Below are 23,436 nucleotides of genomic sequence, written 5' to 3'. Positions count from 1 at the left end.
CGGGGCAGAGATCAGCCCGAGTCGTCCAAGAACAGCCGACCGTTCTGCGCCTTCCACAACCTGAACACCCACAACACCAGCGACTGTCAAGAGCTCAGAGCCATACGAGAAGGACGCTTCGGTCGACGCCCCGAGCGCAGCGACCGAGGCTACGGCCGTGGAGGAGGACATGGAGGCGGACGCTGGGACGACCGTGGCTCGCACCAAGAATGGCGCGACAGGCCTCGTGAGGACCGCTGGTAGGACCATCCTCGCGAGGGGGCCTAGAGGGACCAGCCTCGTGAGGATTGTCCCCAGAGCAAAGCCGGTCTTCCCCCACTGCCGCCACCAAGAAAGAACGACGACCACCATCAGGACGAGGGGGCTGGGGGCTTCCAGGAGCCGCGTGCATTCACCTGCATCTTGGGCGGCGCCCAGGCCCCAGCCTCTCAACGCATCTTCAAATAGTTCGCTCGCGAGGTGAACGCGGTGCTCCCCAAGCTTGAGGCCACGCGCCCGCTCAAGTGGTCCCAATGCGCCATCACTTTCAACTCGGCAGATCAGCTCAAGTGCGCGGCCACTGCCGGCGCCCTCCCAATGTTGTGTTCCCCAGTCATCAGCAATGTGCAGGTCACCAAGACCCTCATCGACGGCTGCGCAGGGCTCAACGTCCTGTCCGTCGACACGTTCGACAACCTCCAAGTGCCATATGAGCAGCTCCAGCCTACCAAACCTTTCTCAGGAGTGACCAACGGTTCCACCACACCGATAGGGCAGGTTCGCCTGCCTGTCACCTTTGGAGAGCGCAAGAACTACCGCACCGAGCTCATCGACTTCAACGTCGCACACATCCGCCTGCCGTACAACGCCATCCTCGGGTATCCAGCCCTTGCCAAGTTCATGGCGGTCACCCACCACGGCTACAACGTCCTCAACATGCCGGGAAGCGGCGGGATCATCACGGTCCCATGTCAAGAGAGAGACGCGGTGTGCTCCCTCGAGCGCGCCTTCCAAGCTGCAGCAATCAACGACCCCGACAGCAGAAGTGAGGGCCCTCCAAAGGCCACCCTCAAGAAGAAGCAGCTGCGCCGCGCAGGACCTCAGGAGGATGGCGTCGCGGCAGGAGCCTCATCAGGATCAGTGTCCGTTCCAGGGGCACCTCCTTCCATCGCATAGGAAGGCGCGCACGGCGCCCTCCTCGGGCAGGCCTCAGGGGCTCTTTTCTGGAGGGCCTCAGACCTTGCTAACCTCTCGAGGGAGGCGCTTGGGCACCACTTGGAGGTGTGCTTCGCGGCACGTTTCCCTCAGGAGAACACAGGGCAAGGGGTGCCCACCACTCAGGAGTTCATCGCCAAGACCACATAGGAACTGCAAGACACAAGAGCCATGCGCGGAGACAGCCGCTCATAAGGCGTAGCACCCCATCCAGGCAAGGATGTTGGGCTGTGTGTCTGCATCGACGTCCCAGGGCTCAACAGGGCCGCATCTCAGGAGCACTTCTGGCATTCGCGTGTGGGCCGCTGCGAGGGCCCGCCATGCAGCTACGTTCGCATGCCCTTCGGCTTGCCGAGCGTGGCGTCAGCCTATCAGCGCAACATGCGGCGTGTCCTGGCGGCTCAGGAGGCCAAGTACCACACCGTCCTGGAGGAAATGGAGACGGTCTTCAGGGAACCTCCCGAGCCCCCAGAGCCTCCCGAGGCTCAGGGATCCGGTGGCTCATGAAGAGTCATTTCTTCGACGCACGCCTTCAGCTGCACCAACTCTACTTCGTCTACAGAACCAGGTGACATCTTCCAAGCTCGTTTAGCTGGGAGCGCCCCTCGGGCTGCATTATTCCCAGGCCGCGTGGGTTCGTCCCTGCGGCATGTATTCCTTTTGCTTATGTCCTTAGCTTACCTTGCTGGGGGCGCCCCTCGGGCTGCATCATCCCCAAGCCGCTCGGGCCGGACCCAGTGGCATGTATCTTCCTGCATTTACCCAAGTTGATTTGCTTTCCATGCTTAACCGGCTTACGGTTATCGCCTGCTTGATCATCGCCTCCCATGGGGCCTCCTTACAGGCACGGCGTTGGTGCATGGGTCCGTCCTTGCCACATCGACAAATCTGAGCGGTCGAGCTCTGGCTCGCGGCACGCCCCACGCACGTCACCTCACCTGGCCCTCAGTGTCATCACTTCATCCAGACCAACCAGCGGCAGGCTGGCAGCTATAACGGCAAACCGTGTTTCTTCTTGTGCCTGTTCATAGGGACCCCATGGGGAGGATAGCAGGCGGCGCCACGAGTCTCCTTTACTCTCGTGCACTTTGCTTGCGCGTTAAAAAGGGGGCTCTTGAGCATCGCGACTCAGGAGCTCTTACTGGCTCTCCAGCCCTCACCCCCTGGCCTTGACCACGGCATCACGACCTGGCATACCAGCGACGGTTGAGCTCGCTCGAGGGCCGGGACCTGAGGACGTAGAGCACTAAGGAGAGCATGGGAGGAGAGAAACTCGTATGGGCCGGCCTGGCTATGCTGCACAAGTTGGCGTGCAGGCCTAGCGCACCATCAGGAATTGACGCGAAGTCAACAAGATAAGTCCCACTCTCTTATCGGCTAAATGTTGGGGCCTAATGGTCACCCTTGCCTTGCCGCAACCCCGTTGCGGCCACGTCAACTCCCTTTCTTGCCTGCCCATGGCTACTTGAGCGCTAAGGGGGACCTCCTGAGCATCGCGCCTCAGGGGCTCTTCCTGGACCTCGGGCCGCACACCTCCTGGCCTTGACCACGGCACGCGACCTGGCATACCAGCGACGGCTGTAGCCCGCCTGGGGACTGGGACCTGTCAGCGTAGAGCAACAAGTTATCGCGAGGAAAGAAAGGGGGGACCGAGCCTTAACGGGACACGCGTTCGCCAAATTTTCATAACAGGGAAGATGAGCCCAAAAGACATTATAGATCCTTACATGCCCCCACGGGGTAATTCATGATTCTTTGCAGGGAACAAAAGCTAAAACTAAGGGGAATCCTATCTACACCCTCCCGTGGTAGACACCATCATCAACAGTGGGCCACGGGAGGCTGGCGCCAACCCCATCCAGATCAGCAGTGGCGACGGCCGGATGCCGCGGCTCTGCTCCGAGCGCGGCGAGAGCTCGGGGGCACGTAGCTGTCATCGCTTGTTGTCGGTGTCAAAACCGGCGGATCTCGGGTAGGGGGTCCCGAACTGTGCGTCTAAGGCGGATGGTAACAGGAGGCGGGGGACACGATGTTTACCCAGGTTCGGGCCCTCTCGATGGAGGTAATACCCTACTTCCTGCTTGATTGATCTTGATGATATGAGTATTACAAGAGTTGATCTACCACGAGATCATAGAGGCTAAACCCTAGAAGCTAGCCTATGGTATGATTGTTGTTGTCCTACGGACTAAACCCTCCGGTTTATATAGACACCGGAGGGGGCTAGGGTTACACAGAGTCGGTTACGAGGGAAAAGATCTACATATCCGTATTGCCAAGCTTGCCTTCCACGCCAAGGAGATTCCCATCCGGACACGGGACGAAGTCTTCAATCTTGTATCTTCATAGTCCAACAGTCCGGCTAAAGTATATAGTCCCGCTGTCCGAGGACCCCCTAATCCAGGACTCCCTCACTCGTCTCCGGAGTCTCATAAAGCTCAGGAGAGCTGCTGGACTCCCAAGGGCTGCTGCTGGAGTGGCCGCGAGCGGGGCGCGCGTCAGCTTGGCGCTCCTCTAGCCCATGTCCGGCTTCTCATAAATGTTGCACTCCTTGGCTTCCGTGCCTAATAATGGCTATCTTCCATGTGTCAAGCGAATGCGAGAAGCCAGGGCATTTTTACATTTGCCACCCTAGCCATGTGAGTAAACCGTCTATTAAAGAGACGGGGATTCTTAAATCCAGATCACACCATCCTCCCACAGCGAGTATCCATCAGAGCGCGCCTGGCAAAATCCATTCCAACATGACCGGCCATCGCAGCTCCTCCTCTCGCTCCCGTAGCCCTAAGCCCGGCGATTGGAAGAAGTGTTCCGTCCCTCACAGCCAATTAGTAGAGTTACAGACCCAGGGATTTCTCCCTCCAGCGTATATGGTTCCCGTTCGAGCCGGACTCGCCACCTATAATGGCGGGGAGCAAGCGTAGAGCTTCCCCAACCCATCTAGGGGGGAGCGGGTATGCCTTGTCCCTTACTTACTAAGGGGACTTGGATTTCCAATCCATCCATTCCTCCGCGGGCTCCTAGAGTTCTACGGCCTCCAGTTGCATAACTTTACCCCCCCTTCCATATTACACATCGCTGGCTACGTCGCCCTTTGCGAGCTGTTTCTGGGCCGTGAAGCTCATTTCGAGCTATGGCAGAGGCTATTCTGCCTCGTGCCCCATAAACAGAAGGGGTCAATATATCAAGTGGGCGGAGCCGAAATATGGCGCATCGCCGGGACCGGATACCTGTCCGGTACCCCGAAGAAGACGTCCGAAGACTGGTCTTCGGAGTGGTTTTAAATGGGGGACGTCCCCCTTCCAGATCCTATTCGGATGGGCCTTCCTGAGTTCGACAACGCCCCTTTCCAGAAACACCGCAGCTAGCGCCCTCGGAGCCCCCAGGAGGAAGATAACGGAGAAGTCCTTTACCTGATGGGCCGGATAGAGATGCTGGCCAAATCAGGATTGACAATAACCGAAGTTATGTCCATATGTATAATGCGGGGGTGCAGCCACTTCAATATCGGGGACAACCCATGTGGCACTTCAATGGAGAAGACGATGCCACCCACTGCGGTCGTAAAGGTCCGGACTCCGTCGCTGCCCTAGCGAAGATACTGTCCAATTTGTATAAAGGAGAAGAAGAGGAGTTCACCCGCATTAAGCGACGGGATGGATTCTCCATGTACAACCCCCCCAGGCTGGGTGAGCTACTACTTTCCACTTCAGTCCTTTCCGCATTCTTTGTCATAAGTATTTACCTTGCTATTTCATAGCAGGAACTGTGAAAAGCTGTGAGGGAGGTCCACAACCCGTCTCCACAACCAGAGGACCCTGACCGGGCCCTCGACCCCGGACTCGAAGAAGATCCGGACACATTCGTGGAGCTCATCGACAGAACGTTCTATCAGTTGAGCTGTGACGGTACCTTGGTGGCCATCATAGCCGATTATCCTGGACTGCTCCTCGCATCGCATGTAAGTAAAACTAGAGCCCTAACTTCCAAGAAGGATCCCTTTTTCTGCACTTCACCTACCGCACACCTATGGTGTTTTACAGGGAAGGCCCTCAGGACGCCATGCCGAACTCGCAGTGACTCGCCAACAAGGGGCACCGAAGCCGGGTAGGCTTAAAAGGAAGGCGGTTAGGACTAAGACGCCGTCGCAGAGGTACGAAAGAGAACCCCGCTTCGTGGTGGTCGTCTTTTAAAATATAATAACGCCCATGTTTCCTAGCAGGAAAAATGCTCGCCGGACTATATCCGGAGAGGTTGCCGGTCATGCCTCCACCAGTCGGGCTCCAGAGCCGAACATAGAGGCGAACGCTAACATGGGGCCAACGCCGGATGTTCCTCCTACAGAGGATGCGGATAGGCTATCCGCTACAAATTCCGAAGTGGAGAGCGCCATGAATCACATGCGTCGCTGGGCCGTACTCCGTGATGCTTGTTTCTCCCAAGAGGCGTTCGATGCCTTCAACTCGGGAGACGCGTACATCCGAGCTGCTCAAAATGGTCTTGCCAGAGCCACGGACCAGTATGTGAAAGATATACGGGTAAGGAAATCTAATAATTATGTATATCAGTAGCCCCTGAGACTTGAAGCAGTTGGCACAACTGATTTAAGGATCATTGTTTGCATAGGTTCTTACGGAGAAGAATACCCAGTTGTCTCTAGAGCTAGAGGAGTGCAAAGCCCAGCTTCAGGCCGCAGTTGCCACGGTGAAGGAGTCCGAGAAGGCCCCATCTGGTAACACTTGTTTTCATTGCAAAGAATGTCATGTACCAGGTAGTATGCGGCATGCGTCCAAATCTAACAATAGATTATGCAGATGGTCCCAAAGTGAATCCGGATGAGCAACATGCTCTACGATAGCTAAAGGCTGGCGAGCGCGTGCTTACACAAGTTAGGCGGAGAAAAACGATCTCCAAGATGCCAATATCCAGCTGGGCGTGGAACTGAAAGATGTTCGAGCCCAGCTTGCTGACTCCGTAAAGGCGAATAAGCGGCTTCGACGTGGCATTTTCAGTAAGTGCTTGAACAAACTTTTAAAGAGTTCGGCGAAGAAGCAAGCTAACAGAGTTATGTCTGCAGGTATGCTGACGGGTCGTCCCGCGGAGGAGATGCCCGGGTCTGCGGGTGATCTTCTGCCAGAGCTCTCACAACTGCACGAACAAGTTCGGCAGGTAATGCATGGAACTGCCCAAGCCTTGTGGCCATCCGCCTCCCCGCCAGGAGGCATGGGGGAGCTTATAGAGAAGCTCAAGGGAGCGCGGTGGCGCTTCCGATTATGGAAGATATCGGCCTGCCGACAAGGTGCGAGGGAAGCCTGGGCCATGGTGAAGACGCGATATACAAAGGCTGACCCGAACCACATGGCCGAGGTCGGACCTGTGGGGCCCGATGGGAAATAAATCCCCATCAGTTTGGTGTATGACCAAGTGGAATTAGCCACAAAGTATTCCCAATAGGATTGTAGGTTAGACAGCCTGTTGGATGGTATAGAAGAAGAATTTAGTCAGTCTAAGTGACTGTGTACTTCAAGTGACATATATTGTCCCTAGCCGGATTGTAAATCATTTGTCATGGCGGACCTTTTCGCTTCGACCTCCAGACCCGACAGTCCTGAGTGTATCCGAATACCCGCTCAGTTATAAAAAAACCGGGGTACACGTGGAAACCAGGCATAGGGGTCATAAGTGCTTGAACAGACAAGTACCCAACTAGCTATGTTATATTAAATGGATAGTAAGAAACATCTTCCAGGGAGAATAGTTCCGTTAAGGGTTCCTTTCCCTGGGTACGCATGCCCTAATGTGCATGTCCGAGCTGCAAAAAGAGACGCAAGATATAAACATCTGGGGGCATGTATTACAATGAATAAAGATCGTCTTTTGTTCACCGACCGATTATTCCCTTAAGAACGCTAGCTTTCGGCTTCACCCAGTCTAAGGTACACATCCGGCTGACCCGGCAGTAACAATCGCAGAGGTGCTCCCCTTATGTCCTAGCCGAATTAACGGGAACGTAGGGCATAAACACAAGAGCCAGGCAACCCAGCTTGGCCAAAACTTAAGTCATATCGATGCATATAATGGCGAAAAAGGTACATGTGGAAGAATAACACATGTGTGGGGCATAGAGCCCATAAAATAGTTATATTAAGCTTCTGTATAAGAAGCCCCCAGGTATAATGAGCGCGGCTAGCGCGTCAAGATTGTGTAGTCAAGACACATTTTAGCCTTGTAAGGCCTTGAAGAAAAAAGGGTAAGAAAGAAAGAAAGAAAAGACAGATAACGCGTATATAAAAAATTGACAGAGGTAAGGAGACGAACACCGAGTCCGGCACTAGGCGTAGAACCTTCAGAGTCTGGCTGTGTTCCATGGGTTTGGCTCGAGTCGATTGTCCGATGCATCCCGCAGACGGTACGCTCCACCTGTCAAAACTTGGTCGATAACGAAGGGACCTTCCCATTTGGGCTTGAGCGAGTCGATTGGCCGATGCATCCCGCAGACGGTTCTTTTTCTTCTCCAGTAGGCGTAGAACGAGTTCAACAACATTATAAGTTTTGGCCCGTACTTCTCTGCTTTGATATCTTCGAGCCTGTTGCTGATAGAATGCAGAACGGGCTTTTGCCACGTCACGCTCCTCTTCCAGGGCGTCCAAACTGTCCTGCCGATCAAGCTCGGCTTCTTTCTCTTCATACATGCGCACTCGAGGTGAGTCATGAATTATGTCGCAGGGCAGTACCGCCTCTGCGCCGTGCACCATAAAAAACGGTGTGTATCCGGTAGGGCGATTCGGCGTGGTCCGCAGCCCCCATAGTACGGAGTCGAGCTCCTCTACCCAGTGCATATTGGATTCCTTCAAGGATCGCACTAATCTGGGTTTAATGCCGCTCATGATGAGATCGTTTGTTCGTTCGACTTGACCGTTAGTTTGCGGGTGGTAGACAGAAGCATAATCGAGCTTGATGCACATGTTGCTGCACCAAAATTTTACTTCGTCGGCTGTAAAGTTCGGGCCGTTATGAGTGATGATGCTGTGGGGGATGCCATAACGGTGTACAACCCCGGATATGAAGTCTATCACTGGTCCGGATTCGGCCGTTTTAACTGGTTTGGCTTCTATCCATTTGGTGAATTTATCCACCATGACCAATAAGTATTTTTTCTTGTGGCTTCCCCCTTTGAGGGGTCCGACCATATCAAGCCCCCAGACCGCAAAGGGCCAAGTAATGGGGATTGTTTGGAGAGCGGTAGGTGGCATATGGCTTTGGTTTGCAAAAAGCTGGCAACCGACGCAACGTTGGACGAGGTCTTGTGCGTCTGCTCGGGCCGTCGGCCAGGAGAAACCTGTACGGAAGGCCTTGCTTACAAGGGCCCGAGCTGCAGCATGGTGGCCGCCCAATCCAGCATTAATTTCTGCCAAAAGTTGCCGCCCTTCCTCTTCGGAGATGCACCTTTGAAGGACTCCGGTAGTGCTTTTCTTATAAAGCTCTCCCTCGTGGACCTTGTAGGCTTTAAACCGCCGCACAATGCAGCGCGCCTCGTTTGGGTCCTCGGGTAGTTCCTGCCTAGTTAGGTAGGCCAGGAATGGTTCTGTCCATGGGGCAATGACAGCCATTATTACGTGGGTGGAAGGTGTTATTTTGGTGGCAGAGCCTCCGATTATGTCAGAGTGTTCGGTATCTATTGTTGTGGCCGGGTCCGGACTATTGTTACCGGTCTCCCCTTCCCATACCACAGACGGCTTAAACAGCCTTTCCAAGAAGATATTAGGTCGGACAGGGTCGCGCTTAGCGCCGATGTGGGCGAGGATATCCGCCGCCTGATTGTTTTCCCGGGCCACATGGTGGAATTCGAGCCCATCAAACCGAGCTGACATTTTGAGGACGGCGTTGCGATAAGCCGCCATTTTTGGATCCTTGGCGTCGAAGTCTCCATTTATTTGAGATATTGCGAGGTTCGAGTCCCCACGCACCTCCAGGCGTTGAATGCCCATGGAGACTGCCATCCGGAGACCATGCAACAGGGCCTCATATTCTGCCGTGTTGTTGGAGTCTGTGTATAGTATTTGGAGTACGTATTGGACTGTATCTCCGGTGGGGGGCGTCAGGACGACGCCAGCCCCCAGGCCAGCCAGCATTTTAGAGCCGTCAAAGTGCATAATCCAATTGGAGTACGCGCCGTACTCTTTAGGGAGTTCGGCTTTTGTCCATTCGGCGGCGAAATCGGCCAGTACTTGTGACTTAATGGCTCGCCGTGGTTTGTATATTATGTCGAATGGGAGGAGCTCAATAGCCCATTTAGCAATCCGGCCCGTGGCCTCGCGGTTGTTTATTATGTCGTTGAGTGGCACTTCAGAGGCCACCGTAATTGAACACTCTTGAAAGTAGTGTCGTAGTTTCCGGGATGCCATGAAGACCGCATAGGCTATCTTTTGATAATGTGGGTACCGTGATTTGCATGGAGTGAGGACAGTGGATACATAGTATACTAGCTTTTGAAGCAGGAACTTATGTCCGTCCATCTCTCGTTCGACAACGAGCACTGCGCTTACAACTTGGTGTATTGCCGCTATATATAGTAGCATTGGTTCGCCGACGTTAGGTGCAGCAAAGATTGGGTTCGTGGCCAAAACGGCTTTTATTTCTTCTAATCCGGCCATGGCCGCATCCGTCCACTCGAAGTGTTCGGTGCATCGCAGAAGGCGATAAAGGGGCAGTGCCTTTTCTCCTAATCAGGAGATGAAGCGGCTTAAGGCAGCCACGCATCCAGTTAGTTTTTGGATTTGCTTGAGGTCTGTTGGGATGGCCAACTGTGATAGAGCTCGGATTTTAGCCGGATTTGCCTCGATTCCTCTATTGGAGACGATGAAGCCTAAGAGCTTTCTGGCGGGCACGCCGAAGACGCATTTTTCCGGGTTGAGCTTAATGTCATATGTTCGGAGATTGTCGAACGTGAGCCTCAAGTCGTCCATTAAGGATTCGACGTGTCTGGTTTTAATGACCACGTCGTCTACGTATGCCTCCACTGTTTTGCCAATCTGTGTCTCCAAGCATGTCTGAATCATGCATTGATAGGTTGCACCAGCGTTTTTGAGCCCGAAAGGCATGGTGTTAAAATAGAAGGGGCCGTATGGAGTGATAAATGTCGTTGCGGCTTGATCGGACTCCGCCATCTTGATTTGATGGTATACGGAGTATGCATCGATGAAACACAATGAGTTGTGTCCTACGGTAGCATCGATAATTTGATCGATGCGAGGGAGGGGGAAGGGATCCTTTGGGCAAGCCTTATTAAGGTCCTTGAAGTCGACACATAGGCGCCAGGATTTGTCCTTCTTTGGTACCATCACCAGGTTTGCTAGCCAGTCCGGATGTTTTATTTCTTGAATGAATCCGGCCTCCGGTAACTTGGCTAGCTCCTCTCCCATGGCTTGTCGCTTAGGCTCAGAGAAGCGCCGAAGAGTTTGCTTGACCGGCTTGAATCCTTTTAGGATGTTAAGCCTATGCTCGGCCAGCCTGCGTGGGATTCCTGGCATGTCTGAAGGATGCCAGGTGAAGATGTCCCAATTCTCACGCAAGAACTCCCGTAGTGCGGCGTCTACTGTGGGGTTTAACTGTGCCCCGATGGATGCTGTTTTTGTAGGGTTCGTTGGATGGACTTGGAATTTGACTATTTCATCCGCTGGTTTGAAAGAGGTGGACTTGGATCTTTTATCGAGTATCACGTCGTCCCTGTCCACTATGGAGCGCAGCGTAGTTAATTCCTCGGCCGCGAGGGCTTCGGATAACGCCTCGAGGGCCAGTGCAGCTGTTTTATTTTCGGCGCGGAGTGCTATGTCCGGATCACTAGCTAGAGTGATGATTCCATTGGGCCCGGGCATTTTGAGCTTCATGTACCCATAATGGGGTATAGCTTGGAAGATCGTGAATGCCTCCCGCCCTAGAAGGGCGTGGTATCCGCTATTGAACGGGGCCACTTGGAATGTGATTTCTTCGGACCTATAATTCTCCGGCGTGCCGAATACCACATCTAGCGTGATTTTGCCAGCACATCATGCCTCCCGACTAGGGATGATTCCTCTGAAGGTCGTGCTACTTTGCTCAATGCGGCTTCTGTCTATTTCCATTTTTCGAAGAGTCTCCTCATAGATGAGGTTTAATCCGCTGCCGCCGTCCATGAGCACTTTGGTAAGCCAGAAGTCGTCCACAATTGGACTAAGGACCAAGGCGGCTGGTGTTCGGGCTGTTCGGAATTTAGGTTCGTCACTGGCATTGAAGGTGATAGCCGTGTCGCTCCATGGATTTATTGCTGCTACGTGGCAGACTTCGGCAAGGCTGCGGAGTGCTCGCTTACGCCTATTATTTGAGGTGAATGTCTCAAAGACTGTCAATACTATATTGTTGTTCTCCACGGGATGGTGCTCCGTGGTATTGTTGATGAGGATATCCTCACTGCTATTGGCCACCTGCCGGAGTACCCAACATGCTCTAAGGCTGTGTGTTGGTATGGTATCCGCTGTACTGTGAATTTTGCATGGCCCGTTGAGCCATCCCTCCAATACGGTTCCACGCCCTGTAGTGGGCTTTTGTTTCTTTGTAATTGGGTCGGGTGACTTATGAGAGTACACCCTTTTAATTCGGACGGGAGGTTTAGTGAGAGCCGGAGGATCCCAGAATTTTGTTTTGGTTTTCCAGGCGCTTTCCATCGCACAGTACTTCTGTACTATGGCCGCTAAGTCAGCGAAGTGTGCTATGTCACGGCGACTTATGGCGTTGAGCATTCCCTTGTCCGTGCAATTTTTGCAAAAGAGTGAAATTGCGTCTTCCTCGCAACAGTCCTTGACCTTGCTCATTACAAGGAGGAATCTGGCCCAATAGTGATGTACTGTCTCTTGGGGCTCTTGTCTGATATGGGAAAGATCACTTATATCTCGGTGGGTGGGTAGATTTAGGTCCGAACCCTGACCCGATCTGAGATCCAGGAGCGGCGGAGTTTTCGATCTTCAAAGTTTGGGTTCCGGTTTGCTGCCCAATAGGTCTGGCCCACTGCCTGATTCTAGGTTCAGAGCTTGGGCCATGTCCTCCCGTAGACGGGTATCCGGCTTAGAAAGCTCGGGAATCCGGACATAGCTTGTCCTCAAGATAGAGGAAGAATCGCTGCGTTGCTCCTCCACCACCGCTATCTGATGGGTGACCGGCGGAGAGTTAATCTCCCTTTGGTCGGGTGTAAGCCCGATCCAATTATAGTCCGTAGCGACTCCCAAGGTGGCGATGCGATCCAAGAGCTCGTTCAAAGAAGAGAGCTCCATTGGATCCATCTGCTCGGTGAATTCCGAGCCGACGTGGAGACTGTTTTTGATGACCCGAGAAGTCATCGTCGGCGCAGCGGCCCAACGGGCGGTCATGACGAAGCCGCCTAGTCGGAGAGTTTGGCCTACAGCCAGGGCTCCCCCGGAGGTGATGTTGTCCTTGACAACGAGACGAGCCATCCGGCATTATGATGACGGCACAGTGGAACTCTCAATCAAAGCAGCAATGTCAGTGTCAAAACCGGCGGATCTCGGGTATGGGGTCCCGAACTGTGCGTCTAAGGCAGATGTAACAGGAGGCGGGAGACACGATGTTTACCCAGGTTCGGGGCCTCTCGATGGAGGTAATACCCTACTTCCTGCTTGATTGATCTTGATGATATGAGTATTACAAGAGTTGATCTACCACGAGATCGTAGAGGCTAAACCCTAGAAGCTAGCCTATGGTATGATTGTTGTTGTCCTACGGACTAAACCCTCCGGTTTATATAGACACCGGAGGGGGCTAGGGTTACACAGAGTTGGTTACAAGGGAGGAGATCTACATATCCTTATTGCCAAGCTTGCCTTCCACGCCAAGGAGATTCCCATCTGGACACGGGACGAAGTCTTCAATCTTCTGTCTTCATAGTCCAACAGTCCGGCTAAAGTATATAGTCCGGATGTCCGAGGACCCCCTAATCCAGGACTCCCTCACTCATCTCCGGAGTCTCATAAACCTAAGGAGAGCTGCTGGACTACCAAGGGCTGCTGCTGCTGGAGTGGCCGCGAGCGGGGCGCGCGTCAGCTTGGCGCTCCTCTCTGGAGCAGCACTCTAGGTGGCGGCCCTCGGCATCGAAGACCTTGAAGAAGAGTGTGGAGGCGCCATCGTACTCGAAGTGGATCGCGAGGGCGCCCCTCACACGGCAGACCCGCGCAACCTCGCCCCAGGCACGAGTCATGAAGATCTTTCCAGAGGGGACCGCTTCGATCTCCGCTCCGGTCGCCAGAGCGCTGCAGTCGGCGTGCTGCAACCAGAGCTTGATCTCCCCTCGGCGGCATCACGTCGGAGAAGAACCACGGGAAGCAGATCCAGGAGCTTGGAGGCATCGGCGCCCACCGCACCAGCTCGCGCGACCAGTCTGCGGCATGGATTCCGAGGGCAACGGCGCGCATTGCTGTGGCGCGGCGACCCCGGGCGTGGCGTGGGCGACGGTGCTCGCCGCTCCGTCCTCCTGAGCCCTCGGCTCGGGCGTACAAGGGTAGCGGATACCCCGGAGGAGGCCGCTTGCACCAAGGCCTCGTCACCACCTGCATCGTCGCTTCGTCACGGTGATGGATCGGCCTCTTCTTCGGCGGAAGTGGCCCCGGATCATCGCGGGGGGCCTTTCCCTTCTCTTCGGCGGAGAACCTTCTGATAGGCACCATCATTGTTAGTAGTGGAGCAAGGAAGAAGAAGCAAGCAAGGACTAGTCAAGTCGTGCAGTTGCCGAGGCAGTTGGGGAAGCGGAGACGCCCACGTCCAATCAACCGCCACGCGTCAACCGAGGCCGCATGCTTTTGGGGCCCGCGGTATTCCGTACTTGACCCTTGGCTTCGCCGCGAAGCCAAGCCCGAGCGCACCTTGGTCCCGGGGGCTACTGTCGCGTTCTGGGAACGGGTATCCCCAGACTTGCCTGCCTGCGGCCCACAACGAGGCTAAGCCAGCAAGCCGTACATCCCATCTTCATCAACAAGGCATCCAAGACTCTCGCGAGGGGCCAAGCCTCACGAGACGGACGACGCAAGACCTCCTCAGGAGTGGCCTCGTCAGGCAGGCTCACGAGGAGCGGAGATATCAAGGCGGGGCAAACCTCATGAGGCTCTCGTGACGTCAGCCATGACGATCGGCGCCAGGCGGGCGCCAGCGCACGCAGCGTCCTTGTTTCCTCTTTAGTGCTAAGGAGGCCAGCGCAGGCAAGGAGTACCGAGGCATCAGGCAAAGGTTCCCATATCGGTGCAATGAGACCAAGACCAGAAGGACGGCAAGATGGAGGTCATCGTGGAGCCCAAGACGGCGTCACCACCAGAGCCTTTTGCAGGCGAAGACCACTTTTGTCAGGATAGCTTGTACTAGCTGTCCCCCTTCAAATTTGCCCGCCGTTGTTGGCTCCCTTCCCGCTCAACATTTGGGAAGAGGACCAGGGCCTATATAAGTAGAGCTAGCCACCATAGTAGGGGCATCTCATCTTAGCTTGCTCCAATCAGATCGAGAGCCTACCCTAGCCACAAGAACACCTCAACCTCAGGAGGCTGTTCTTCCCTCTATGTTGTTCATCATTAGCCCTAGAGGCAATCCACCACCACCACACTGGAGTAGGGTATTACACCACAACGGTGGCCCGAACCAGTATAAATCTCGTGTCTTTCTGTGTTGCGAGTTCGTCCAGTTCGTCTATGAGATCTTAGCGAGCTAGGGCGTAGATCGGTAGGAGGGAAAGTCTTCGCGCGCACCCTAGAGTTCGAACCTTAAGGGTTTGCCGGAACCCCACATCCGACAACCTACCCCAACTTCGATTTTGATGCTGCCATTGCCCCTGTACCCGAAGCCATCCGTGGCGACCTGGCGCGCTGGGTGAAAGACAATGTGTATGCTCTAGTCAGGGCCTTCACGTCCGAGGACGACGCGGTGGTGGTCACAGCGGATGAAGGTGACGTGGTAGACGATGGTGAGGGCGGCGCCGGCAATGGTGACGGTGATGCCAGCGATGGCGACAGCGACGCCAGCGACGCGTCTGAGGGCGACCTGAAGGACGCAGTGAGCGACATGTCCGATTGAGCTCGTGCTTCCTTGTTGTTCACCCTGCATGCGAAAGCTCGGGCACGGCCCTGAAAGTTGTAAGAGCATTTTGGGAGGGGGAGCCCCTCATGTAAATAGATTACTGCTTCTATTCCTCAGGCCAGGCTGGAGATGTGTTTTCATGAGCCCGCGAGTCCCGCCGCGAGCTTGCTGCTGTAATTTACCTTAGTCAGGACAAGTTCCGAACCGGCTCGTGAGGTCGTGAGCTACTGAGGAGACTGCCGATCCGTCCGAGAGGGCCTCGCGAGAAGCAAGCGCCGGCCATGGCAGGATGTGCATGCAGCACGCGTGCGCCGTGCCCAGCCCCCGCTCGCGAGGGGCTCGCGAGGGGGAGGCAGCAGGTGCGAACTCCGAAACAAGGCAAGGAACCAGATCGCAAGAAATCGCATGAACGAGAAAAGACACCCCTGCGCATACCAATGAAAATTCAACTTCAAACTCAAATCCAAAGCCAGAAAGCAGGCTACATAAAAGAGGTTAAAAGCAAATGGCCGCGTCCGGTGCCTAGTCTAGTCTTCTGGTCTTCCACCAGCGCGGAGCATGGCGCCTCCACTAGGACGTGGGCGGGAGCCCCCGAGGCCCGAGGGCGGCTCTCCGGCGACTCCGGGGCGTGTACAGCCCCACTCATTATTAAGTGAGAGTGTCACGAGCGGAGACCTTCACAGGCGCGAGCCTTGCTTCATATCGCAATACGAGGGGCCCGCCTTGCGCCACCCTCGACCACCGTTGGGGCGTCCGGAAACCAGGACGATGCCAAGGGGCAAAGGGGACGCCAGCGGCACCCTCGGCGACCACGGGCCCTCTGCCGGGGGGAAGGCTTGCCAGTGCCTCCTCGGCAGAGGACCTACCTCCGGGCGACTATAGACTTGCAAGATAGGATCAAGAACTCACATATATTCATGAAAACATAATAGGTTCAGATCTGAAATCATGGCACTCGGGCCCTAGTGACAAGCATTAAGCATAGCAAAGTCATAGCAACATCAATCTCAGAACATAGTGGATACTAGGGATCAAACCCTAACAAAACTAACTCGATTACATGATAGATCTCATCCAACCCATCACCGTCCAGCAAGCCTACAATGGAATTACTCACCATCCCAGTTTATGAAAAAAGTGTTGGAAAGTGCCCATCCCAGTTTTAGCTCTTATGCTACCACCATGAATAGTAAAATCTAAAACAATTCAAAAAAATAAAAAAAATTGGTGGCAAAGAATGATAAATGTTTTAATTGCCTGCCAAGTTTCATCAGGGAATAACATTCGTGGGTGCCGCGGCAAAAAAAACAATCAGCACTCCAAAATAGATTATTTTTTTGCCACGACTTCCACGAATGTCGTTCCCTAATGAAACTTGGCAAGCACTTAGAACATTTGTTGTTCTTCGCCACCATATTTTTTTTTGAATTTTTTTGAATTTTTTAGAGTTCACTATTCATGGTGGTATCAAAAGAGCTAAAACTCGGATGTGCACTTTGCAACACTTTTTTCATGAATGCAAATGACACTGACATATAGGTGATGTTTTTCTGAACATTTTGGTATCTTATTTGCATTTTTCTGATTTAGTATGAATTAGTTATGAAGTTTTCAAACTGACGGTCAAATGGTCAAAGGGCAAAAGCATAAGAGTAGCAAAGTGACTTGGACAGAACTGATGACTTTTGGGTATTAGGGGTACAACAGACGAGTGGGACACAACTAGGGGCATAAATCTAATTATCCCATAATAATAATAGTGCACGTGCCTTGGATTAAGCTGGAATCTGCAAGCATTCAATAAACAGGAGAAGACAAGGCAATATGGGCTCTTGGTTGAATGAACAATAATGCATATAAGATCCACTTCAACATTTTCATTATGGTCTTTTCCTCTCGACCCCTAAAGAAAAGAAAAGAAGTAAAACTATTCACATGGGAAAGCTCCCAACAAGCAAAAGAAGAACAGGAAATATTTTTTGGTTTTCTTTTAATTAATACTACTACAGCAAGGAAGTAAACTAGCTAAAAGCTACTACTAATTTTTTGGTTTTTCTTAAAGTTTTTCTTCAAACACACAAGAGGAAAGCATAAAAAGGAAAATAAACTAGCATGGATAGTACAATGAAAAAGTATGAGCACTGATAGCTAGCATGAGTGTGTGAACAATAAATGTAATGTCGGTGAGAAATACGTACTCCCCCAAGCTTAGGCTTTTGGCCTAAGTTGGTTTATTGCCACGGCTGGCCTGGCGGATATCCAAAGTTATAGTTGGGGTCGTACTAAGATGCATCGACTATTGCATCGTGGGCCGCAGCTTGTAGGCGAGCTGCCCTTGTTGGTTCATCGTCTGCATTGCGTATTGCGGGCTTGGGCCCTTGCTTCCTTGAACGACCACCTTGGTACATTTTCCTCAACATATTTCTTCCTCTGGAAAATTTCTGAAAATTTTAGTAACTTAAAATAAAAGTGAACCAAACTCAACAAAATTGATAGCAACTACTCCCATAAGTGCCGAGAGACTATATCATGCATTAGAACTACTTGGGACCAAATAAATTTGACATTCAAGCTCAAGAACAGGGTCACCTAGGCAGCAAAAATTTGCAATGAATAAAGCACTAGAACAAAAACTAATTGGACCATTGGAGGAGTTTCATACCAAAGAACAATCCCCCAAAGCAGTTTCGTGAGAGGTGCTTTGAGCAAGGAGATCGAAAATGGCAGCAAGATGAGCACGAACTCGTGCTTGAGCTGGTTGGTGATTTTTTTGGGAGGAAGAAGGAGTGTGTGGTGGCTGGAATAAGTGGAGGGGAGCCACCATGGGCCCACGAGGCAGGGGGCGCGCCCTGGACCCTCGTGGCCAGGTGCCAGCTCCCCCTGCTGTGTTCTCAGTGCCAGATATTCTCAAATATTCCAGAAAAAAATCATATTTCATTTTCGCGGCATTTGTAGAACTTTTATTTTCGGGGTATTTTTTATTGCATGGATAATTCAAAAAACGGACGAAAAATACTAATTTTACTTTATTTAATCTAAATAACAGAAAGTAAAAGGAGGGTACAGAAGATTGTGCTTTCTAACTTCATCCATCTCATGCTCATCAAAAGGAATCCACTAACAAGGTTGATCAAGTCTTGTTAACAAACTCATTCCGAATAACATGGAACCGAAGAAATTTCGAATAACACTAGGTTACCTCAACGGGGATATGCACGTCCCCAGTAATAAGAATATCATATTTCTTCTTGACAGCAGGTAGAGGAAATTCAAAACCTCCAAAAATAATCGATTGAATTTTTCCAATAGAGTTTATACTATGAACTTGAGGTTGTTTCCTCGGAAAGTGTACCGTATGCTCATTGCCATTAACATGAAAAGTGACATTGCCTTTGTTGCAATCAATAACAGCCCCTGCAGTATTCAAAAAGGGTCTTTCAAGAATAATAGACATACTATCGTCCTCGGGGATATCAAGAATAACAAAGTCTGTTAAAATAGTAACGTTTGCAACCACAACAGGCACATCCTCACAAATACCGACAGGTATAGCAGTTGATTTATCAGCCATTTGCAAAGATATTTCAGTAGGTGTCAACTTATTCAAATCAAGTCTACGATATAAAGAAAGGGGCATAACACTAACACCAACTCCAAGATCACATAAAGCAGTTCTAACGTAGTTTCTTTTAATGGAGCATGGTTAGTTGGTACCCTTGGATCTCCAAGTTTCTTAGGTATTCCACCCTTAAAAGTATAATTAGCAAGCATGGTGGAAATTTCATCTTCCGGTATCTTTCTTTTATTTGTAACAATTTCTTTCATGTACTTAGCATAAGGATTCATTTTGAGCATATCAGTCAAACGCATACGCAAAAAGATAGGTCTAATCATTTCAGCAAAGCGCTCAAAATCCTCATCATCCTTTTTCTTGGATGGGTTTCTGAACCCATGGTTCTCTTTCTTTACCGTGCTTCCTAGCAACAAAGTCTCTCTTATCATAACGTTGATTCTTTGATTGTGGGTTATCAAGATCAACAGAAGGTTCAATTTCTACATCATTGTTATTACTAGGTTGAGCATCAACATGAACATCATCATTAACATTATCACTAGGTTCATGTTCATCACCAGATTGTGTTTCAGCATCAGAAATAGAAATATCATTGGGATTCTCAGGTGTGTCAACAACAGGTTCACTAGAAGCATGCAAAGTTCTATCATTTTTCTTTTTCTTCCTTTTGGAAGGACTAGGTGCATCTACATTAATTCTCTGAGAATCCTGCTCAATTCTCTTAGGGTGGCCCTCAGGATACAAAGGTTCCTGAGTCACTTTACCCCCTCTAGTTTCAACTCTAACAACAAAGTCATTATTCTTACTATTCAATTCATTGAGCAAATCATTCTGAGCTTTAAGTACTTGTTCTACTTGAGTGGTAACCTTAGAAGCAAGTTTAGTAATGAGTTTAAGTTCACCTTTAACTCTAGACATATAATCACTCAAGTGTTCAAGCGTATCAGCATTGTGTTTCAGTTGTCTACCAACATAAGCATTGAAGTTTTCTTGTTTGACACTAAAATTATCAAACTCATCTAAGCATTGGCTAGCAGACTTATAAGGAGGAATGTCACCATCATCAAATCTATAAAGAGAATTTACCTTTACTACCTGTGTCGGGTTATCAAGACCATGTGTTTCTTCAAAAGGCAGTAAATTTAGACCATGTATTTCTTCAACAGGAGGTAAATTCTTGACATCTTCAGCTTTTATACCTTTTTCTTTCATATATTTCTTTGCCTCTTGCATATCTTCAGGACTGAGAAATAGAACACCCCTTTTCTTCGGAGTTGGCTTAGGAGTTGGTTCAAGCAGTGTCCAATTATTTTCATTAGTCAACATATTATTCAATAGAATTTCAGCTTGATCAACTGTTCTTTCCCTACAAACACAACCAGCACAACTATCCAGGTGGTCTCTGGAAGCATCGGTTAGTCCATTATAAAAGATATCAAGTATTTCATTTTTCTTAAGAGGATGATCAGGCAAAGCATTAAGTAATTGGAGAAGCCTCCCACAAGCTTGTGGGAGACTCTCTTCTTCAATTTGCACGAAATTATATATATCCCTTAAAGCAGCTTGTTTCTTATGAGCAGGGAAATATTTAGCAGAGAAGTAATAGATCATATCCTGGGGACTACGCACACAACCAGGATCAAGGGAATTAAACCATATCTTAACGTCACCCTTTAATGAGAACGGAAATATTTTAAGGATATAATAGTAGCGAGTTTTCTCATCATTAGTGAATAGGGTGGCTATATCATTTAATTTAGTAAGATGTGCCACAACAGTTTCAGATTCACAGCCATAAAAAGGATCAGATTCAACCAAAGTAATTATATCAGGATCAACAGAGAATTCATAATCCTTATCAGTAACAAAGATAGGTGAAGTAGCATAAGCAGGATCATATTTCATTCTAGCATTCAGAGCTTTTTGTTCCAGCTTAGCTAATAATTTCTTAAGATCACTTCTATCCTTGCAAGCAAGAAAATCTCTAGTAGTTTCTTCATCCATAACATAACCCTCAGGCACAAACGGCAATTCATATCTAGGGGGAGAATCCTCATCATCACTTTCAGCAATATTATCAGTTTCAATTATTTTATTCTCTCTAGCCCTAGCAAGTTGTTCATCTAGAAATTCACCAAGTGGCACAGTAGTATCAAGCATAGAAGTAGTTTCATCATAAGTATCATGCATAGCAGAAGTGGCATCATCAATAACATGCGACATATCAGAATTAATAGCAGAAGCAAGTTTAGGTGTCGCAAGCTTACTCAAAACAGAAGGTGAATCAAGTGCAGAGCTAGATGGCAGTTCCTTACCTCCCCTCGTAGTTGAGGAATAAATTTTGGTTTTCTCGTCTTTCAAGTTCTTCATAGTGACCAGCAGATATAAATCCCAAGTGACTCAAAGAATAGACATATGCTCCCCCGCAACGGCGCCAGAAAATAGTCTTGATAACCCACAAGTATAGGGGATCGCAATAGTTTTCGAGGGTAGAGTATTTAACCCAAATTTATTGATTCGACACAAGGGGAGCCAAAGAATATTCTCAGGTATTAGCAGCTGAGTTGTCAATTCAACCACACCTGGATAACTTATTATCTGCAAAAAAGTATTTAGTAGCAAAGTAGTATGGAAGTAACGGTAACTGTGGCAAAAGTAACGATAGCAGTTTTGTAGTGATTGTAACAGTGGCAACGAAAAAGTAAATAAGCAAAGAATAATATGTGAAAAGCTCGTAGGCATTGGATCGGTGATGGAGAATTATGCCGGATGCGATTATTCATGCAACAGTTATAACATATGCTGACACATAACTAGCTCCAATTCATCAATGTAATGTAGGCATGTATTCTGAATATAGTCATACGTGCTTATGGAAAAGAACTCGCATGACATCTTTTGTCCTACCCTCCCGTGGTAGCGGGGTCCTATTGGAAACTAAGGGATATTAAGGCCTCCTTTTAATAGAGTACTGGACCAAAGCATTAACACATAGTGAATACATGAACTCCTCAAACTATTGTCATCACCGGGAGTGGTCCCGATTATTGTCACTTCGGGGTTGCTGGATCATAACACATAGTAGGTGACTCTAGACTTGCAAGATAGGATCATGAACTCACATATATTCATGAAAATATAATAGGTTCAGATCTGAAATCATGGCACTCGGGCCCTAGTGACAAGCATTAAGCATAGCAAAGGCATAGCAACATCAATCTCAGAACATAGTGGATACTAGGGATCAAACCCTAACAAAACTAACTCGATTACATGATAAATCTCATCCAACCCATCACCGTCCAGCAAGCCTACAATGGAATTACTCATGCACGGCGGTGAGCATCATGAAATTGGTGATGGGGGATGGTTGATGATGACGATGGTGACGGATTCCCCTCTCCGGTGCCCCGATCGGACTCAAGATCAGCCCTCCCGAGAGAGTTTAGGGCTTGGAAGCGTCTCTGTATCGTAAAACACGATGAATCCTTCTCTCTGATTTTTTTTCTCCCCGAACGTGAATATATAGAGTTCGAGTTGAGGTCGGTGGAGCACCAGGGGGCCCATGAGGCAGGGGGCTCGCCCAGGGGGGCAGGTGCGCCTCCCACCCTCGTGGACAGGCTGTGGGCCCCCTGGCCTTGATTCTTTCGCCAGTATTTTTTATTATTTTCAAAAATAATCTCCGTGAAGTTTCAGGTCATTCCGAGAACTTTTGTTTCTGCACAAAAATAACACCATGGCAATTCTGCTAAAAACAGCGTTAGTCTGGGTTAGTTCCATTCAAATCATGCAAGTTAGAGTCCAAAACAGGGGCAAAAGTGTTTGGAAAAGGAGATACGACGGAGACGTATCACTTCCCCTGGCGGAAGGGAGGCCGTGCTGCTGGGGCCGTCATCCACAGTTGTGACCTGATTCACTTGCGATCCATGGTTAGCGTAAGCCTGCTCTGGAGAGATTAGCGCTACCCTGTAGCTGTTGTCGCCGGCATGGTAGGTGAGGTTCCCGGGCGGCTCCTGGAAGACCTCGACTTCCAGCGTCTCCTCTTCCCAACCCGGCTCGAGGAATGCGCCGGGGTCATCTTCCGGCGTGTACTCCTGGTCCATCATGCGGGGCAAATAGGCCTCCGGAGCCGGCGCCCCGGAAACCTTGCTGAAGTGCCCCGTGCTCCACGCCGCCCTGAGGATGGTAAGGCGGCATCCTGCCGGTGCCGTGGGTGGCAACGCTCGTGCCCGCGCCTATCGGGGACGGCATAGGCGCGGGTGGGCATCCGGCGCCGCTAGTTGTGTCGGATTTCGGGTTCTGGCAAAACCCTTGATGTTCTAACACTGGGGTGCGCACGAAGATCTCTCCTCCCTCTGGCTCGCACGCATCATGATCTCACGGCCTAGCTCGGCGGACCCAAAGAACAAGGGGACACAAGATTTATACTGGTTCGGGCCACCGTTGTGGATTGCCTCTTGGGTTGAGGATGAACAGTACAAGGGAAGAACAGTACAAGGGAAGAACAACCTCCTGAGGAGAGGTGTTCTTGTGCTTGGTGAGTTTGTGTGGGTGAGGATGGTCTC

The sequence above is a fragment of the Triticum aestivum genome, chromosome 1D (genome assembly GCF_018294505.1).
Source record: "Triticum aestivum cultivar Chinese Spring chromosome 1D, IWGSC CS RefSeq v2.1, whole genome shotgun sequence".
NCBI lineage: Eukaryota > Viridiplantae > Streptophyta > Magnoliopsida > Poales > Poaceae > Triticum > Triticum aestivum.
Note: the sequence above shows the minus strand (reverse complement) of the source record.